The sequence below is a fragment of the Gopherus flavomarginatus genome, chromosome 15 (assembly GCF_025201925.1).
Source record: "Gopherus flavomarginatus isolate rGopFla2 chromosome 15, rGopFla2.mat.asm, whole genome shotgun sequence".
Taxonomy (NCBI): Eukaryota; Metazoa; Chordata; order Testudines; family Testudinidae; genus Gopherus; species Gopherus flavomarginatus.
The window spans coordinates 16,128,211-16,146,804 of record NC_066631.1 but is presented as its reverse complement, the minus strand read 5'-3'; the positions used below and the strand labels follow the sequence as shown (position 1 = coordinate 16,146,804).

General features: G+C 50.3%; 2 non-coding genes and 1 pseudogene across 2 annotated transcripts; all 3 read right to left on the bottom strand.

Moving 5' to 3' along the window:
• Window positions 1–8,308: 8,308 nt before the first annotated feature.
• LOC127035093 (U5 spliceosomal RNA) lies at window positions 8,309–8,424 on the bottom strand. Its single transcript, XR_007769569.1, has one exon. It is a non-coding gene; the product is annotated as a U5 spliceosomal RNA (small nuclear RNA).
• A 6,167-nt stretch (window positions 8,425–14,591) lies between these two features.
• Window positions 14,592–14,766, bottom strand: LOC127035080 (uncharacterized; annotated as a pseudogene).
• Window positions 14,767–17,533: 2,767 nt separating this feature from the next.
• LOC127035092 (U5 spliceosomal RNA) lies at window positions 17,534–17,649 on the bottom strand. The gene has a single exon (XR_007769568.1). It is a non-coding gene; the product is annotated as a U5 spliceosomal RNA (small nuclear RNA).
• Between the last annotated feature and the right edge of the window lie 945 nt (window positions 17,650–18,594).

Here is an 18,594-nt window from a genome sequence, read left to right as displayed (position 1 = left end):
AAGTTGTCGTCCAAGACAGGTATATCAGAGGGCCAGTCGTGAATGGCTCGACTGGGGGAGACATAAGTCTGGTTAAAACTAGGTTGAGGTCCCAGGTTGGGGCTGGGCGGCGCACCCGAGGGTGCAAGCTCTCCAAGCCCTTGAGGGATCTCGAACCCATAGAGCGTGAGAACACGGAACGTCCACCTTAGCCTGGCTGGAAGGTAGAGATGGCTGCTGAGTGTATCCTCAGCGATGATACCGCCAGGTCCTGCCGCTGAAGGCCAGAGGCAGGCCAAATAGAGGGGGTCGAGACATCAGCAGGAGCAAGATCGAGCGTATTGCAGCTGTAGAAGAAACGCTTCCACCTGGCCCGGTACGTTGACCAGGTGGAAGGCTTCCTGTCACCCAGGCTCAGTTACGCGGCAGCCACACCGTGAGGCGAAGAGGCTGCAGGTCCGAGTGACGAAGCCTGTCGTTGCCCTGAGTGATGAGGTCTGTGTGGAGTGGCAGGGTAATTAGGTCTGTTATTGACAGGCCGAGCAACGTGGTATATCAGTGCTGCCTGGACCACTCTGGAGTGATCATGATGATGCGCGCTCTGCCCCTGTGGAGTTTGAGCAGGACCTAATGAACCAGTGGGAACAGTGGGAAGGCATAATGGAGTTGGCCTTTCCACGGCATCAGGAATGCGTCCAAGATCGATCCCGAGGAGAGATCTTGGAAGGAGCAGAACATCTGGCATTTTCTGCTCTCTCGGTGAGCGAACAGGTCTATGTGAGGAAACATCTCCGCTTCTGGACAGCAGAACGCCTCACATGGGGCAGAGTGATCACTCGTAAGACAGGAAAGACCTGCTGAGTCAAAGAGCCAAGACGTTCCGAACGCCTGGGAGAAAGGACGTCACCAGCTCCATCGAGTGGGCCATGCAAAAGTCCTGGAAATGGATGGCCTCCTGACAAAAGGGGGGGAGGACCATGTCCCTCCCTGGATATTTATGAAGCACATGGCCGCTGTGTTGGCTGTAAACACCGAGATACAACGGCCTCGCAGCTGCCGCTGGAACCCCTGGTACGCCAGGCGGACTACTCTCATTTTTGGGGCATTGATGTGGAATGCCAGCTCCCGAGAAGGCCAAAGGCCTTAAGCTCGGAGGTGACCATGAGCATTTGAGCAGAGAGATGACGCGTCCGTCGTCAGGGGCAGTGAGGGCTGGGGCGGATGAAACCGCCTCCCTGCCCACACCAGGGAGGGAGTTAGCCACCACTCTAGGGAGCCTAAGGTGCTCGAGGGAACGGTGACTACCATGACCATTGGCTCCCTGTCCGGGTGGTACGCCGAGGTGAGCCGGACTTGGAGAGGACGGAGGCGGAGCTTGGCATGTTTGGTTACCAACTTGCGGGCAACCATGGACCCAGGAGACTGAGACAAGTACGAGCCGAGGTCGTTGGGAAAGCCTGCAGACCTCAGATGATTGTTGCCATCGCCTAAAACCGCAGTTGTGATAAGCAGGCTCCGGCTAGGTAGGAGACCAAGATAGCTCCTAGGAAGTCCAACCTCTGCGTGGGAACCAGAGTGGATTGCTCTATAGTAATCATCAGGCCTTGACCTGTGAATAAGACCGTGACGATGCCCACGCGCTGAGTGGTTTGTGTCTCAGAGTCTCCTCGGATAAGCGAATCGTCCAGATATGGAAAAAACGCATATCCGACATCAGCGAAGGTAGGCGGCAACTATGGCCGTAAACCAGAAGTACTGACAGTTGGCTAGAAAGCGGAGGCATCTCCTGTGCGGAGGGAAGATGGCGTTGCGAAAGTACGCGTCCTTCATATCCAGGGCGGCATAGTAGCCCCCAGGAGGCAAGGATGGAATAATGGTTCCCAGGGATACCGTGCGGAACTTCAACCTTATCCTAAACCGGTTGAGTCCGTGCAGGACTAGGAAGGTCTGAGACCTGCGTTCGAGTGGGGGACTAGGGCATAACGGGAGTAAAACCCCTTGCCCCTTTCGTCCATCGGTGTCTGCACCTCTTGTACGAGGAATTGCTCGTGAGAGGGGTCCCTGAAGGGGGGGACAGGGCTGGAACAAATTAGAGGTGGTATCTATGCTCCACCGTGTGCAGGATCCAGCGATCTGAAATTAACTAGGGCCACGCCAGGAGAAAGCGGGATTTGGATCCCGGTCTGTGACTGGTACACCGCCCTCAGGCGCACCTTGGAAGGTTCGTCTTTGGTCCCAGTGGTAATTGCAAGGGACCTTGACCTGGGCTCTTTAGGGGTCCTGACGTTCGTCTGCGACCGCCTTGGCCTCGCCGTTTGCCAAAGTCCTGTCTCTGGCTAGGCACAGAGTATGGCAGCTGGGGGCAGAAAGGCCTGCGTTTGGTCGCTGGCATATGCATGCTGAGAGAGCGCATTAGGACCCTATTGTCCATCAGGCTTGGCAGCCTGGGGCTGTCTTTGCCGCGAAAGGCCTTTACCACAAAGGGTAAATCCTGAATGGCATACTGCAGCTCCGGCCGGAGGTATGAAACCTGGAGCCATGAGATGCACCTCATGGCGACACCAAAGGCCAGAGTCCTGGCTGCAGAGTTTGCTGCGACCAACGAGGCCTGGAGGGACGCTCTGGGTACCTTTTTTCCCCCGTCCCCCAAGACGGCAGCGAACTCTTGGCGGGAGTTTTGAGGGAGAAACTCCATAAACTAAACTACTTTCACCCAGGTGCTATAATTATCGCAGCTAAGCAAGGCTTGTTGCTTTGCTACCCAGAGCTGCAGGGCCTCTGCAGAGTACATCTGGCGGCGAAACAGGTTCATTCGCCAAGCCTCTTTCGGTTTCGGGGCTGGCGCCCGCTGGCCATCATATCAGAATCGTGGTCCTGAGCATAAGATCTGCGCATGTGGGATGACACGGATGCGTGTCCGGATGGCCATGGAGGTACTAAAAGAAGGCACAGGCAGAGTCTCTGACTCTATCGGGCCTTGCCCAACTCGGCACCGGGAACCGGCACCGGGAGGCGTACCGGTACCTGGAACGAGATCCAGACCCGCAACCAGAATGGTGCCTGGAGGTCGACCGAGATCTCGAGGCTCAGGGAGAGGCTACAGGAGTCAAGGTACCTGTCGCGGTGCCAGGAGTCGGAACGGTGCCGATAGCGGGTCGGCGAATGGGATACCGACCGGTGCAGCGAGTGCGACCAGTACCGATGAGGAAAACAGCACCGGGACTGCAAGTGGTGTCGGGCGTGCCGACAGGATCTGGAGTGTCTGCGGGACCGTGATAATGAACGGTGCCGCTCTGCTGTGCTGACAGAGGACGGTCACATGAAGAGACTGTATCACCCGCACCGGCGGTGCCGGGGTCAGGCAGCATCGACTCTGTCATGGCAATGAGATCCCTCGCCGTTGGTAATGTCTCCAGCGTGGAGGGAACAGCAGGCTCAACCACAGTGCATACTGGGGAGCTGTCAGGCACCGGATTCGACGGCCCTCGTGGGACCGGGATCGACGGTACCGAGGTCGTCAGAGCTTCGGTAGGCGTCGGTGCCGGGCGATCCGAGTTAGATGAGCTGTCTGGCTGCGGTGCCGTTGGCACGGAAGCAGCAGGAGCAGTAGCTCAACCACGGCGCGTGCCGGGGAGCCGTCAGGCACCGGATTCTACGGCCCTTGTGGGACTGGGATCGACGGTGCCGACGTCGTCGGTGCCGCAGCAGGTGTTGGTGCCGGGCGATCCGACCTAGACGAGCTCTCTGGCTGCGGTGCCGTTGGCACGGAAGCAGCAGGAGCAGTAGCTCAACCACGGCGCGTGCCGGGGAGCCGTCAGGCACCGGATTCTACGGCCCTTGTGGGACCGGGATCGACGGTGCCGACGTCGTCGGTGCCGCAGCAGGTGTCGGTGCCGGGCGATCCGACCTAGACGAGCTCTCTGGCTGCGGTGCCGTTGGCACGGAAGCAGCAGGAGCAGTAGCTCAACCACGGCACGTGCCGGGGAGCCGTCAGGCACCGGATTCTACGGCCCTTGTGGGACCGGGATCGACAGTGCCGACGTCGTCGGTGCCTCAGCAGGTGTCGGTGCCGGGCGATCCGACTTAGACGAGCTCTCTGGCTGCGGTGCAGTTGGCACGGAAGCAGCAGGAGCAGTAAGCTCTACCACGGCGCGTGCCGGGGAGCTGTCAGGCACCGGATTCAATTGCCCTGGGGGACTGGAATCGACGGTGCCGATGTCATCGGTGCCTCTGCAGGTGTCGGGGCCGGGCAATCCGACTTAGGCGAGCTCTCTGGCTGCGATGCAGGTGGCACGGAAGCAGCAGGAGCAGGGGGCTCAACCACGGCGCGTGCCGGGGAGCCGTCAGGCACCAGCAGGAATTGTAGGCTCTCTCGACCTCGGAGGAAGGGAGCGGTGCCGAGTCGACTTTGGTGCCGGCGACGGCCGGTGCCGAAAGGCCTTGGCAGTACCGGCGGGGTCCGGTGCCGAGGAGGCGCTTCTGCCAGCCGCTTGATCATCGCTCGGTGCCAAAGGTGGAGGGGTAAGTGAAAGTCCCGCTCCTTTTTGTTCTCGGCTTAAAAGCCTTGCAAATGGGGCACTTAGCTGTCAAGTGCGATTCCCTGAGGCACTTCAAACAGGAGTCGTGTGGATCTCCCTTCGGCATCGGCTTCTGGCAGGCCGAGCCCATTTTAAAACCCGGTGAGCCATGCATGGGCTCCGGCACCGGGTTCATGGAAGGGGCTACTTCCTGAACCCCGCTGACAATTACTAAACTAACTATGTTAGCAGAGAAAAAACGTATAACTATACAAATATATATATATAAAAGGATTATAACTGCATAACTATATGCGAGAACTACGAGTAGCTAGGGAAGTGGAGGTCAGCTAAGCTGCGCTCCACTGTTCCAACGACCGACACGGGCGGTAAGAAGGAACTGAGGAGCGGGTGGACCGGCAGGGGTATATATCAAGCGCCATGATGGCGCCACTCTAGGGGGCGACCTGCCGGCCCACCGAGTTGCTAGGGTAAAAGTTTTCCGACGAATGTGCACGCGCGGCGCGCACACCTAACTGGAATGGATATGAGCAATCACTCGAAGAAGAAGCAGAACCTCCACTTGATCTCAGACAAGAATAGCAGAGAAGCAATACTGAAAAGCTGGCATGCTTCACCACCACCACACCGCCCCCAAAGCTTTCCACTTCACCATGACAAGCTGCTGCAGGTTTCCCTGGCTGTCACCACACACTCCTCATTTGCATAAACCCACCCACTGACTTGTGACTAGCAATCTCTCACTGTTAACTCTTACAGCAAAACAGTTCAAAGAAAACATATGCAAGTGCTATATCGCAGCTCCAATTATCTTTTCTGCTCCCACGTATCGATCTCAAACATACTATCATCAGGCATACATAAGATATTTGCAGTTTCACTCATTACCAGTTCAGTCCCTTGCTGTTTCTTGTCTAACCACTGCACATTGGGTAGAGCTGATTCCTGACTTTTTCACTCAACTCAGGAAAACAAGAATTGAGAGGGAAGCTGTGTAGGAAAGTCTTCCTCAACGTCATGCTTCCTCAACTTGCCCTCAGCTCCCCAAGGGCCTTTCAGGGTCTTCTATTGACGTCAGGTTTCATTTGATTGTCAGTGATTTTCCAAGGTTTATGGCCTCATTACCCACCTCCTAGTGCAGGGATCATGCATTGTCAGACCAATAATCGATTTCCCCAAAGAGCTAAGAAACAGAAATAAAGCTGAGACACCTCAGCACCCAGAATCTAACGCTGCCCTAGCAAGATCAATGCATCCAAAAGAATTAAGAAAATAAGGAGCCCGTCAGGTCCCCCTGCTAGCACCCAAAACTGGCATATAATCAATCTGCTAGGAAATAAGGAAAAGGAAATTTATAAAGAAGTCAGGAAATAACAAGGACATGAAGAGGTTTGTTGAGGCTTTTTTTGTCCAATTTACCATCTTCTCAGCTACCAATCAAAGTTAACGATCTAAAATCAACCAATCAGTATAAGTACAGCTTGTACCTGCACTGGGATCTGTGCTGTTCAACATATTAATAAATGATCTGGAAACGGGAGTGAACAGTGAAGAGGAAAAGTTTGCAGATAACACAAAATTATTCAAGACAGTCCCGTCCGAAGCTGACTGCAAAGCATTGCAGGGCATGTCACAAATGTGGGCAACAAACTGGCCGATTAAATTCAATGTTGAGAAATGCAAAGTGATGCACATTGGAAAAAAATAATCCCAACTACACATATAAAATGATGTGTTCTGAATTAGCTGTTAACCACTCAAGAAAGAGATCTTGGAGTCACCATGGATAATTATCTGAAAACTTCAGCTCAATGCACAGCAGCAGTCAAATAGGCTAACAGAATGCTAGTAACTATCAGGAAAGGGATAGAAAAAGAAGAGAAAACATCAAAATGCCACTATATAATCGTTGGTGCACCCACACCTTGAATACTGTGCCCAGTTCTGGTGCCCCCACCTGAAAAAGGGTATAATGGAACTGGAAAACATTCAGAGCAGGGGAGCAATGATGATGAAGAGCATGGAATGGCTTCCATATGAGGAGAGACTAAAAACATTAGTGCTGTTCAGTTTAGAGAAGAGGCAACTAAAGAGGAATCTCATAGACGTCTATAACATGCTGAAAGGTGTAGAAAAAGTGAGTAGAGAAGTATTATTCACCTTTTCCCATAATACAAAAAAACAAAGAAACAAAACAGAGGGAGAGGGGCCTTCATGCAATTAAATTGACCCCTGGAACTCATTGCCATGGTTTGTTCTGATGGCCAAAAGTATAACTGGGTTCAGATAAGAACTAGATAAGTTAATGGAGGACAGGCTATTAGCCAAAATGATCAGGGATACAACACCATGCTTGAGGCAACCCTAAACCTCTGACTACGGAGACTGGAAGGGGAAGACAGGGGGAACACTTCAACTGCCCTGTTCTGTACACGTCCTCTGAAGCTCTGGTACCGGCCACGATCAGAGACAGGAAACTAGGCTAGATCAACCATTGGTGTGACCCAGTATGGCAGTTCTGATGTTCTCACAGGGAAATCTGGGGTCAAAAAATTCATTGTGATTTCTGCATAACATAATTTAGGCCAGGAGTCTCAAACTCAATTTACCTTAGGGCCAGTATCAGTCCTCAAATCCTCCCAGCGGGACAAAAATGTCACTCATGCTCCCCAGAACCAGCCCCGCAAAACTCCTTCCCCCCAAACTCTGCCCCCCAACTATCTAAGGTTCTGTGAGGGAGTTTGGGTAGGGGAAGAGTTCTGGGGTAGGTGATTGGGGTGCAGGCTCTGGGAGGGAGTTTGGGCTCTATGAGGGAGTTTGGGTGGGGGAGAGGGTCGGGGTGCAGCCTCTGGAAGGGAGTTTGGGAGCAAGAGGGGATATGTGGGGAGGAGGGTGCAGTCTCTGGGAGTAGGTTGGGTGGGGGTAGCGCTTACCTGGGGCTCCAAGGTGGGGTGGGCCAGGGCACAGCTTCCCATTGGTCACAGGGGCGCTCGAGATGCAAGCGCACGAAGGCACAGCCCCGCCCCAGGGCTGCAGGGAGGGGCCCACAGGCACCTGGAGCGAGCAGGCAGACCCTGCTCAGCTGTGCTGCCGGGGCCCTGGGCCATTGTAAATCTCATGGGTGAAAGGGGAGTGCCTCGGGGCAGCACGAGGGTCCAAGGGAGAGACCCAGCCCCAAAACTGCTGGAGCTCAGCGGGCCACGTTGGGGAGGTTTGCGGGCCGCAGGTGGCCTGCAGGCTGAGTTTGAGACCCCTCATTTAGCCCAATATGAGTAACCTTTTTTTCCACCATTAAATAACAGAAAACATGCAGCTAGAGCTAAATTCTGTGCCTAGGGCACAGGGATTAGTTAATTTGGAAATGAAACAATACACAAAGAAAATGACCATTTAATATGACGCTTTGAACTCTTTGTATCATTTTTATTTAAACATTCTCTAACAAACTTTTAAATTGCAAATTATTTTTATATTATACAAGTATCATGTTGATAAATTATTATACTAAACAAGTATGTTCAAAACAAACATGTTCAATATAACAGCAACATAGGGCACAAAATACACCCAGTTTAGAAAAAAAAAACCTCAGTAACACTAAATTCTAAATATGTTTATAAAGCAGAATATTACACACACAAAATCTCTCAAATATAAAACACCCATAATTCACAAAAAAAAATTTTTCTTAAAATAACCCCCAATAAGAATAGAAAAAAACCCTTATGAAAATAAAAATAACATTTTGGTACATAAACAAATTTCTTTTTCTATTTTTCACAACATTGGGTAGCTTCACCGAAGTGAAGCCTCAAAAAATTGGGTAGAAACTCATAAATGTTCCTCTCCACGGAAATCTTTAGTAAAAGGCGAAAGATTTATACGATCTGAAGAGAAACCAGAGTATACCTCACACCCCGCGGAAGAGCTGCCAGGCCAAGAGCCACACTTTACCATCTCACGGTGACCACACTGACCGGGGCCTGAACCCCGCCTGTTTACAGCCGGTGCACCGGCCCCATCACACCGCGCCTTTGCTCCTCCGAACCAGGGTCTCCGGGCCCAAACCGGGCCGTCGCACCAGGGACGCGGCTGAGGGTGCGCAATGCATTCTGGGGATGGAAATTAGCATTGCCGGGGGGGTCGGAGAGCGCAGGAGGAGCCCAGCCTCTGAGCTGCGGCTGCCGCCCCTGGGACGCGGCTCCGGGCGGGGCGGCGGCTCCCGGGATCCCAGCAGCTGCCCGGGCGCAGCCCCGCGCACTGGTTACCCGGGGCCGCGCGGGAGACGCCTCCGGCCGGGAGCCTGCGGGTGCCGGGCTTTGCGCCTCGGGCGGTGCAGCCGGGCTCGGGGCGCTGGTCGCTCCCGTTTGCCCGCGGGAAAGGGCCGGTGCAAGGGCCGCTGAGCAGCTAGGGCCGGACCGGCCATTGCCCGGAGCCTGCGGGGGATCCCGCCCCCTGCGGTCAGTACAGTCCGCCCGGGGAGCAGAGAGCGGCCGGCTTGTGCACAGCAACGGGCTCTGAGGCTCCGGGGAATGGTCTCTTGGGGCTGATTCTGCAATAGTTACTCACGTTATTGAGCATTTATTCCTGACTAGGACTCCTCACGTAAGTGCTCACCCAAGTAATGGTTGGCCAGTCTAGCCCCAGGGTTCTCAGACTAAGAACTGCAGTTATTGGGGCAGCAAATTATTAATGACTATTATTTAATATTTTTGGCTGCACCGAGAAGCTCCGATCAGGATCAGGGCCCCACTGCTCTGGGGCTAGACGAAGAGGTAGAAAAGTTCCCTGCCCTGAAGCACTTACAGTGAAAGAAGACAAGTGTTCTACAAAGTGTGGGGAAAAGGGATACAAAAATCTCAAAGATCTCCATTCTCTCCTCCTCTCAAGACTCCTCAAACCTGAGCATGAGGTTCATTGATCTCCAGCTAATTGAGGCACTAGAACAGCTTTGTTGGTCTGACGAAGTGGGTATTCACCATGAAAGCTCATGCTTCAATACGTCTGTTAGTCTATAAGGTGCCACAGGACTGTTGCTTTTGACAGATACATGCTAACATGCCTACCCCTCTGACACTAGAACAGCTTTGAGATTTTAACAATGCTCTGACTATGAGTCTCTCTCTCTTATGTGTTATGTAACAGAAACGATAAAGATATTCATTTTATGTTCAAAGGTCTAAGATCCATGTTCCTGCAGATTTTGAGGGTATGGGGGTGGCAACCCCCACCCTTCCTTGATGACAAGGTCCTGACATTTCAAATGGGAGATGGTATTGAATTTAATTCCAACAATCAGATTGCATCAGAGTTACTACCTACCTCATTGCTTAACTCTATCTTAGTCTGGGTAATTAACATACTGCTAGAATTTTTTTTTATGTAAGTGCATATTTCCAGGCCACGGAGTATTTAACGGGGGTCACAAGACCACAACCCCATTCCCTCAATTAAAAAAGATCAGCACAACCAAAGTAAAGGATTTCAAACAGAAGCACTAAAGGCCATATAATTAATCCTGCATGGCATTCCCTTTGAAGTTCCCCAGAGTAAGGGCAGGACATGTCTTTAGATATTTTCAATAAGTACCAATCATAGAAAAATTTTAGCCCCAAGAGGGAAAGTTTAGAAAGGTAGCAGTGGGCAAACACGATAGGTTATAATGGAAACTTTTTTGCAACTTTAACCATAGCAGTTGCAACCAGCATAACAGCTGTAATACATCAAATACTCCTGAGGGCGTTCTGCACCAAAATAACTGGGGCGGGGAGGGAACATGGGTCCACGGCTCACTTGTGGGCTGTGTAGCCACCTCTGGGAAGGAACGCATCCTCAGCCACCAGGAGTGCCCCCTCTCGCTCAGAGCCTGGTCACAGGGGCACTCTTCATTCCCGCAGGCAGAGTTTTCCCAGCGTTAACAGATTAACATCCCTCCCCGATCTCAGCTCCTCCCACACGACACATACACATGCACACGGCATCGCCTGCCACAGGCACTGTGTTGGTAACGTGCACGCGCTGCTGAGAGCAGCACGTGGCATCTGTCCCTGGCACAGCATGCTCACACTTTGCACCATTCTACCTCTGCCCAGGTTGCCCAATCTCCTGTTTGTTCCACGCCAGAGGCAGGAGGATGCCGAGTGGCTCAGCGCTGTGTCACTCAGACCAGCTCTTGTCTCTTCACTGGCTTTGCGCAGCCAGAGGCAGAGCATAGGTAGCCATGGCAACAACTGGCAGAGGATGCTAGATGATTCCTTGCATGTGTTACTTTGGAGAAGTCCTTACAATATCTAGGGCTAGACCTAGCTGTGGATAGGTCAGAATTTTTTTTTCACTGTAGAGATGGGAAATGGCAGCAGAGAGCTCAAAAGTGACTGACAAGATCACACAGCAAGTCAATGGTACAGGTTTCCTAACTCCCCAGCCTTGTTCTAAGCACTACTTGCCACTTCCTGTCTGTTATATAGTCATACAAATGCACTTGCTGTTTCCCAACTTTTAGGCCTGGTCTACACAGGGTGGGGAGGAAATTGATCTAAGTTACTTCAATTACATGAATAACGTAGCTGGAGTCGACTTACTTAGATCGACTTACCGTGGTGTCTTCACTACGCCGAGCTGGAGTAGAGGAGTTGACGGGAGAGCGCTTGGTGATCGATTTATCATGTCTAGACTAGACACGATAAATCAATCCCCGCTGGATCAATCGCTGCCCGCCAATCCGGCTGGTAGTGAAGACACACCCTAAGTGTAACTCCCCTTTTGATCATCCCTGCTGTTCTTGCAGCAGATTCTTTAGCTATGCACTTAAAAGCAGGAGCAACTATAATGAAGGGAAGTCTGAGCCTTGTAACAGTGGTGTGCTGCCACTGGAGAACTATTTGTATAATGTTTACATCCTTTTGTGGCTTTGTGAATGTGTGTTGCAATAAATTGAGGAATGTGTTTATAAGAAGTCTACAAACCACCATCCAAAGGACACCGTTTGGCTTTAAACCCTTTTAATGGTGAGATCCTTCTATCCCTCTGAGTGATCCCAGTGGGGGAGGGCTGCTGCTCTTACCCCCAGTTCTTGTTGGATTTTCCAGGACTGATTGCAGGGAATTCACCACTCACCAGGGGGCATTCACTGCTTTTGTTGTTCTGCCAGCACCCACACCTGGAGAGCTGCAAGGTATAGCTTTAGTTATTTCTCATGGCTTAAATGGAGCGGCAAAGCAGACCTCTCAATGTAAAGTGCCTGGCTAGGGGAGTGTGCCATTTTTGTTAGTTCTTGTTATGGGACTCAGTGGCCATGACAATGGGTGCTGCATAAAAATACAGGAACATCCAAACTTCAGTCTAACCAGGGGTCCACTGAAAACCTGCCATTGCACCTGCATGAAACAGAACTTATTCCTGGGGGAATTCTGTGCCAATAAATTAACAATTCTGCAACAAAAAAATAAATTCTATGCACAATATTTTAAAATTCTGCACACATTAATTGTCAAAATACACAATATAATCACACCAGTTTCAATTATTTTTCGACATTTATTTCAAAATACCTGTCAGCAAGTATGTCTATAACAATGCAGACAACAAAAAAGACACAGGAAATGTTTTTTGACAAACAGATTCCTTACTAGGTATATTAATACAGAACTTTGAGTAATAATTCCTTTAAACTATAATACAGAACCGTATTTCCCACACCCCTCAGAAGCAGTGCAAAGCCTTGGAGGAATCTGGGGTAACAGAGGTCCCTCCACCCCTACTCAGACAGCAATTCCCCATCCCCATATGGCCCTGCACCCCCTCCCCCCCGTACCCATGTGTCTCTTTGCCTCCACCCAGCCACATTCCTTTCCCTATGTGCCCCTGTCCCCATGTATCTCTGTGCCCCCACCCAGCCATTCCCCTGTCCCTATGTGTCCCTGTCCCCCCTCCCCTAGCCCCATGTGCCTCTGTGCCCCTACCTAGCCATTCCTCTGTCCCTATCCTCCCTCCCTCTGTCCCCATCTGTCTATGTGCCCCCACCCAGCCACTCTGTCCCCATGATCCCTGTGGCCCCTCCCCCTGGCCCCTGTGTCTCTTTGCCCCCACCCAGCCACCCTGTTCCTATGTAGCTCTGCACCCCATCACCCCTCCCCCATCACCACATCACCCTGCACTTCCCTCCTCTCTGTGGCCCTGTGCCTCCACTCCCATTCAGCCCCTACCGAATCTGTCCTCCCCCACTAGCCCTTAAGAGCCCCAGTCTGACACACACACCCCCAACACCCCATGCTGTCTGTCTCCTGACCTGGCCTAACAGGCAATTTGAAGAATGCAGGCTAACTCTTCCTTAGCTGGCCTGGAGCTGCTGCTTTCTTTGATCGCCACAGTGCCCTCTAGTGGGAAAAAGGTGGAACTGCAATAACATTTTGGCAGAAGCTTTTTTCCGTGCAAAAAAATAAAAATACGCATGGCTCATTAATTATGCATGCAAGCAAGCAGTAGCGTAGAATTCCCTCAGGAGTAAAAGATAAATGGAGTAAGTAGTGTAGCAACTTCACAAAGCTGCTACACTAGACAAATAGATGAGCTGCTGTGGCTATCGCTTTGGCAGAAATGGAAGACTCTGCAATATCCGTGCTTCAGTTTGAACCCACTCGCCAAGCTGTTTGCCCAGAACTTCTCAGCCATGAATTCTAGAACTAATGTCAGATATTACCTACAATCTCATTCAAAAATAAATAGTTTTTGAACAAGACCTTTCAGCAGCATCAGTTATGCTATCTAATTTCCTAAAAAGATCTACCCAAAACAAGGGATATCTTCGAGCACAAACTTTGTTCCTTTCATTTTCTGCACGGACAATAAACCTCATTAACTTATGATAAAATTCCTGAAATCATTGAATTTTTTACATCAAAAAGCAATCTCATCAAAATAAGGCTTCATTTGTGTGTATGTTTACCTGCTTTAACTTGGTAAATAAGCTTCTTATTTCTTTTCCTAGTTAATAACTAGTTAGTTAGTTTATTATAGGATTGCCTATGAGCGTTGTCTTCGATTTGAGATCTGAGGTGCAACTGACGCAGAGGAGTGACCGGGAATGACCTGAATACTGTGGTTTTTAATGTAAGGCACCATCTGTCACAAAGGCAAGCTCACCTGGGTGCCAAGATACACCAGCGTGCACAAGGGGACTGTCTGTGACGCCATGTTAAGGCTGTTTTAGAGCCTGAGGAGTTCACACTTGATACTTGGTTGGTGAAATCTAAGTATAGAACATACAACTGTGAGGAGCTCCGCTGCCTGCCAGCCCCAGGTGCCCAGGGCTCCTGATGTCTGCCAGCCCCGGGTGCCCGGGCTCCTGCTCTCTGGGGCTCTGGCTGTATTAGAAAGGTAAGTTTCTAGCTTGCCCAGTTGCAGAGTAAAAGTAAATGGGACCTGAGAGCACCTTAAAAGCTCAGAAACCAGAAGGGAAATGAAGAGAACCCATGTGACATTAAAAAACAAAAATCCTCATGATTTTTAAGCCAATCTCATGGTTTTTGGGGGGTTTACTCATGATTTCCAATGGTGAGGGTTGGCAACACCAATAAGGATTATTATTTAGAATTGACATTACAGTATGTTTGAAAAAAATCTCTTCAGGACTGGGACCCCTGTCTGCTGGGTGCAGCACGACACCTAGTGCCTTCACTTGGTTTTACAAATCAAGATACATGGAGCATGTGCTGGGTGGGGAAAAGTCTATGTAACTCAGACAGTTATTTATATACCTGAGAGTCAATATTACAAACAACAAAAATAAAGGAAAACTCACCCACAGACCCTCAAGTCTGGAAAGCATAAATTCCTCATATTGTCAAAAGGATTCATAGCAGAAAGTAAAACCCCAGCTTTTTAAACAAGTCTCCAGTAAAACAAAGAAACTCACACCTATAGACTCACTGTACACTACAAGAAACTTTAACTACATTTCATCATAAACAAACCAATGCATTTCAACTACTGTAAAGAGCTACTTCAAAGAAGCCAAACAAAAACCTCCCCACAGTGAAACCATTTCTATTTTTCTAACCAAAATATTCCCTCAAAAGGAGATGTACGATTCCCAGAAGTACTGTAGTATCAGGGTGATGCACATGGTGGACAGAGCAAGCTGCTATTCTACCTAATTAAAAATCAATTTAATATACCGTTGTCTAATAAAGGACAACTGATAAAAGCAGAACCTCCACTTGATCTCAGACAAGAATAGCAGAGAAGCAATACTGAAAAGCTGGCATGCTTCACCACCACCACACCGCCCCCAAAGCTTTCCACTTCACCATGACAAGCTTCTGCAGGTTTCCCTGGCTGTCACCACACACTCCTAATTTGCATAAACCCACCCACTGACCTGTGACTAGCAATCTCTCACTGTTAACTCTTACAGCAAAACAGTTTAAAGAAAACATATGCAAGTGCTATATCGCAGCTCCAATGATCTTTTCTGCTCCCACATATCGATCTCAAACATACAATCATCAGGCATACATAAGATATTTGCAGTTTCACTCATCACCAGTTCAGTCCCTTGCTGTTTCTTGTCTAACCACTGCACATTTGGTAGAGCTGATTCCTGACTTTTTCACTCAACTCAGGAAAACAAGAATTGAGAGGGAAGCTGTGTAGGAAAGTCTTCCTCAACGTCATGCTTCCTCAACTTGCCCTCAACTCCCCAAGGGCCTTTCAGGGTCTTCTATTGACTTCAGGTTTCATTTGATTGTCAGTGATTTTCCAAGGTTTACGGCCTCATTACCCACCTCCTAGTGCAGGGATCATGCATTGTCAGACCAATAATCGATTTCCCCAAAGAGCTAAGAAACAGAAATAAAGCTGAGACACCTCAGCACCCAGAATCTAACGCTGCCCTAGCAAGTTCAATGCATCCGAAATAATTAAGAAAATAAGGAGCCCGTCAGGTCCCCCTGCTAGCACCCAAAACTGGCATATAATCAATCTGCTAGGAAATAAGGAAAAGGAAATTTATAAAGAAGTCAGGAAATAACAAGGACATGAAGAGGTTTGTTGAGGCTTTTTTTGTCCAATTTACCATCTTCTCAGCTACCAATCAAAGTTAAAGATCTAAAATCAACCAATCAGTATAAGTACAGCTTGTACCTGCACTGGGATCTGTGCTGTTCAACATATTAATAAATGATCTGGAAACGGGAGTGAACAGTGAAGAGGAAAAGTTTGCAGATAACACAAAATTATTCAAGACAGTCCCGTCCGACGCTGACTGCAAAGCATTGCAGGGCATGTCACAAATGTGGGCAACAAACTGGTCGATTAAATTCAATGTTGAGAAATGCAAAGTGATGCACATTGGAAAAAAATAATCCCAACTACACATATAAAATGATGTGTTCTGAATTAGCTGTTAACCACTCAAGAAAGAGATCTTGGAGTCACCATGGATAATTATCTGAAAACTTCAGCTCAATGCACAGCAGCAGTCAAATAGGCTAACAGAATGCTAGTAACTATCAGGAAAGTGATAGAAAAATAAGAGAAAATATCAAAATGCCACTATATAATCATTGGTGCACCCACACCTTGAATACTGTGCCCAGTTCTGGTGCCCCCACCTGAAAAAGGGTATAATGGAACTGGAAAACATTCAGAGCAGGGGAGCAATGATGATGAAGAGGCAACCCTAAACCTCTGACTACGGAGACTGGGAGGGGGAAGACAGGGGAACACTCCAACTGCCCTGTTCTGCACACTCCCTCTGAAGCTCTGGTAGTGGCCACGATCAGAGACAGGATACTGGGCTAGATCTACCATTGGTGTGACCCAGTATGGCAGTTCTGATGTTCTCACAGGGAAATCTGGGGTCAAAGAATTCATTGTGATTTCTGCATAACATAATTTAGGCCAGGAGTCTCAAACTCAATTTACCGTAGGGCCAGTGCCAGTACTCAAATCCTCCCAGCGGGCCAATAACGTCACACATACCACCCAGAGCCTGCCCCCAAAACTCCTTCCCCCGAAACTCGGCCCCCTACCTACTTAAGGCTCTGGGAGGAAGTTTGGGTGCAGAAGGGGTAAGGGACAGGAGTCTTGGAGGGAGTTTGGGTGCTGGGTGCAGGCTCTGGGCTGGGGCAGCGGTGCAGGAGAAGGTGGTGGGGGTGCAGGATTGAGGATGGGGGCAGGAGAAGATATGTGCTGAGGGAATGTGGGTGCAGGCTCTGGGATGGGGTTGGGGGTTGCTGCACTTACCTGGCACTCCAAGGTGGGGCAGGCTGGAGGGACTCCATGCCTTGCTGCCCCAAGGCAATGCCCCGAAGCTGCAGGGGTGCTCGGGGCAGGATCACCTCACAGAGGCATAGCCCCACCCCACCCTGGGCCATAGGGAGGGGCCAGCAGACACCTGGAGTGAGCAGGCAAATGCTGCACTGCCTGGGCCCTGGGCCATTGTAAATCCCCTGGGGAGTGCCAGTGGGCGGCAGGTGGGGCCAAGGGAGAAACCCAGCCCCAAAAGTGCTGGAGTCCCACTGGCCACATTAGGGAGATTTGCGAGCTGCAGCTGGCCTGCAAGCTGGGCATTTGAGACCCCGATTTAGACCAATATGAATATTTTTTTCCACCATTAAATAACAGAAAATGTGCAACTAGAGTTAAATTCTGTGCCTAGGAGATAGTGATTAGTTAATATTATAAATCCTTAACTTGGAAATGAAACAATACACCATTTAAAATAGATGCACAGATTATTATTTACAGAAGCATTATGTTGGTAAGTAATTAATACTAAAGAAAACATGATCAATCTAACAACAATATAGAGTACAGAATACACACATTTAGAAAAAAGCTCACTAATACATTAAATCTTAAACGTATTTTACATTGCAGAATCTGACGCACTCAAAAGACACTAACATTTTTCTAATATCCCCCAATACTCATCAAGAAAAACCTTATTACAATGAAAACGAGTTTTTTCAACATAAACGAACAATCTTTTTCTATTTTTCACAACATTGGGTAGCTTCACCGAAGTGAAGCCTCAAAAAATTGGGTAGAAACTCATAAATGTTCCTCTCCACGGAAATCTTTAGTAAAAGGCGAAAGATTTATACGATCTGAAGAGAAACCAGAGTATACCTCACACACCGCGGAAGAGCTGCCAGGCCAAGAGCCACACTTTACCATCTCACGGTGACCACACTGACCGGGGCCTGAACCCCGCCTGTTTACAGCCCGGTGCACCGGCCCCATCACACCGCGCCTTTGCTCCTCCGAACCAGGGTCTCCGGGCCCAAACCGGGCCGGCGCACCAGGGACGCGGCTGAGGGTGCGCAATGCATTCTGGGGATGGAAATTAGCATTGCCGGGGAGGTCGGAGAGCGCAGGAGGAGCCCAGCCTCTGAGCTGCGGCTGCCGCCCCTGGGACGCGGCTCCGGGCGGGGCGGCGGCTCCCGGGATCCCAGCAGCTGCCCGGTCGCAGCCCCGCGCACTGGTTACCCGGGTCCGCGCGGGAGACGCCTCCGGCCGGGAGCCTGCGGGTGCCGGGCTCTGCGCCTCGGGCGGTGCAGCCGGGCTCGGGGCGCTGGTCGCTCCCGTTTGCCGGCGAGAAAGGGCCGGTGCAAGGGCCGCTGAGCTGCTAGGGCCGGACCGGCCATTGCCCGGAGCCTGCGGGGGATCCCGCCCCTTGCGCTCAGTACAGCCCGCCCGGGGCAGCAGAGAGAGCGGCCGGCTTGTGCACAGCAACGGGCTCTGAGGCTCCGGGAAATGGTCTCTTGGGGCTGATTCTGCAATAGTTACTCACGTTATTGAGCATTTATTCCTGACTAGGACTCCTCACGTAAGTGCTCACCCATGTAATGGTTGGCCAGTCTAGCCCCAGGGTTCCCAGACTAAGAACTGCAGTTATTGGGGCAGCAAATTATTAATGACTATTATTTAATATTTTTGGCTGCACCGAGAAGCTCCGATCAGGATCAGGGCCCCACTGCTCTGGGGATAGACGAAGAGGTAGAAAATGAATATTTTTAATAAGGCTGCACATGGCATCTGTCCCTGGCGCAGCCCGCGCTCTCACACTTCG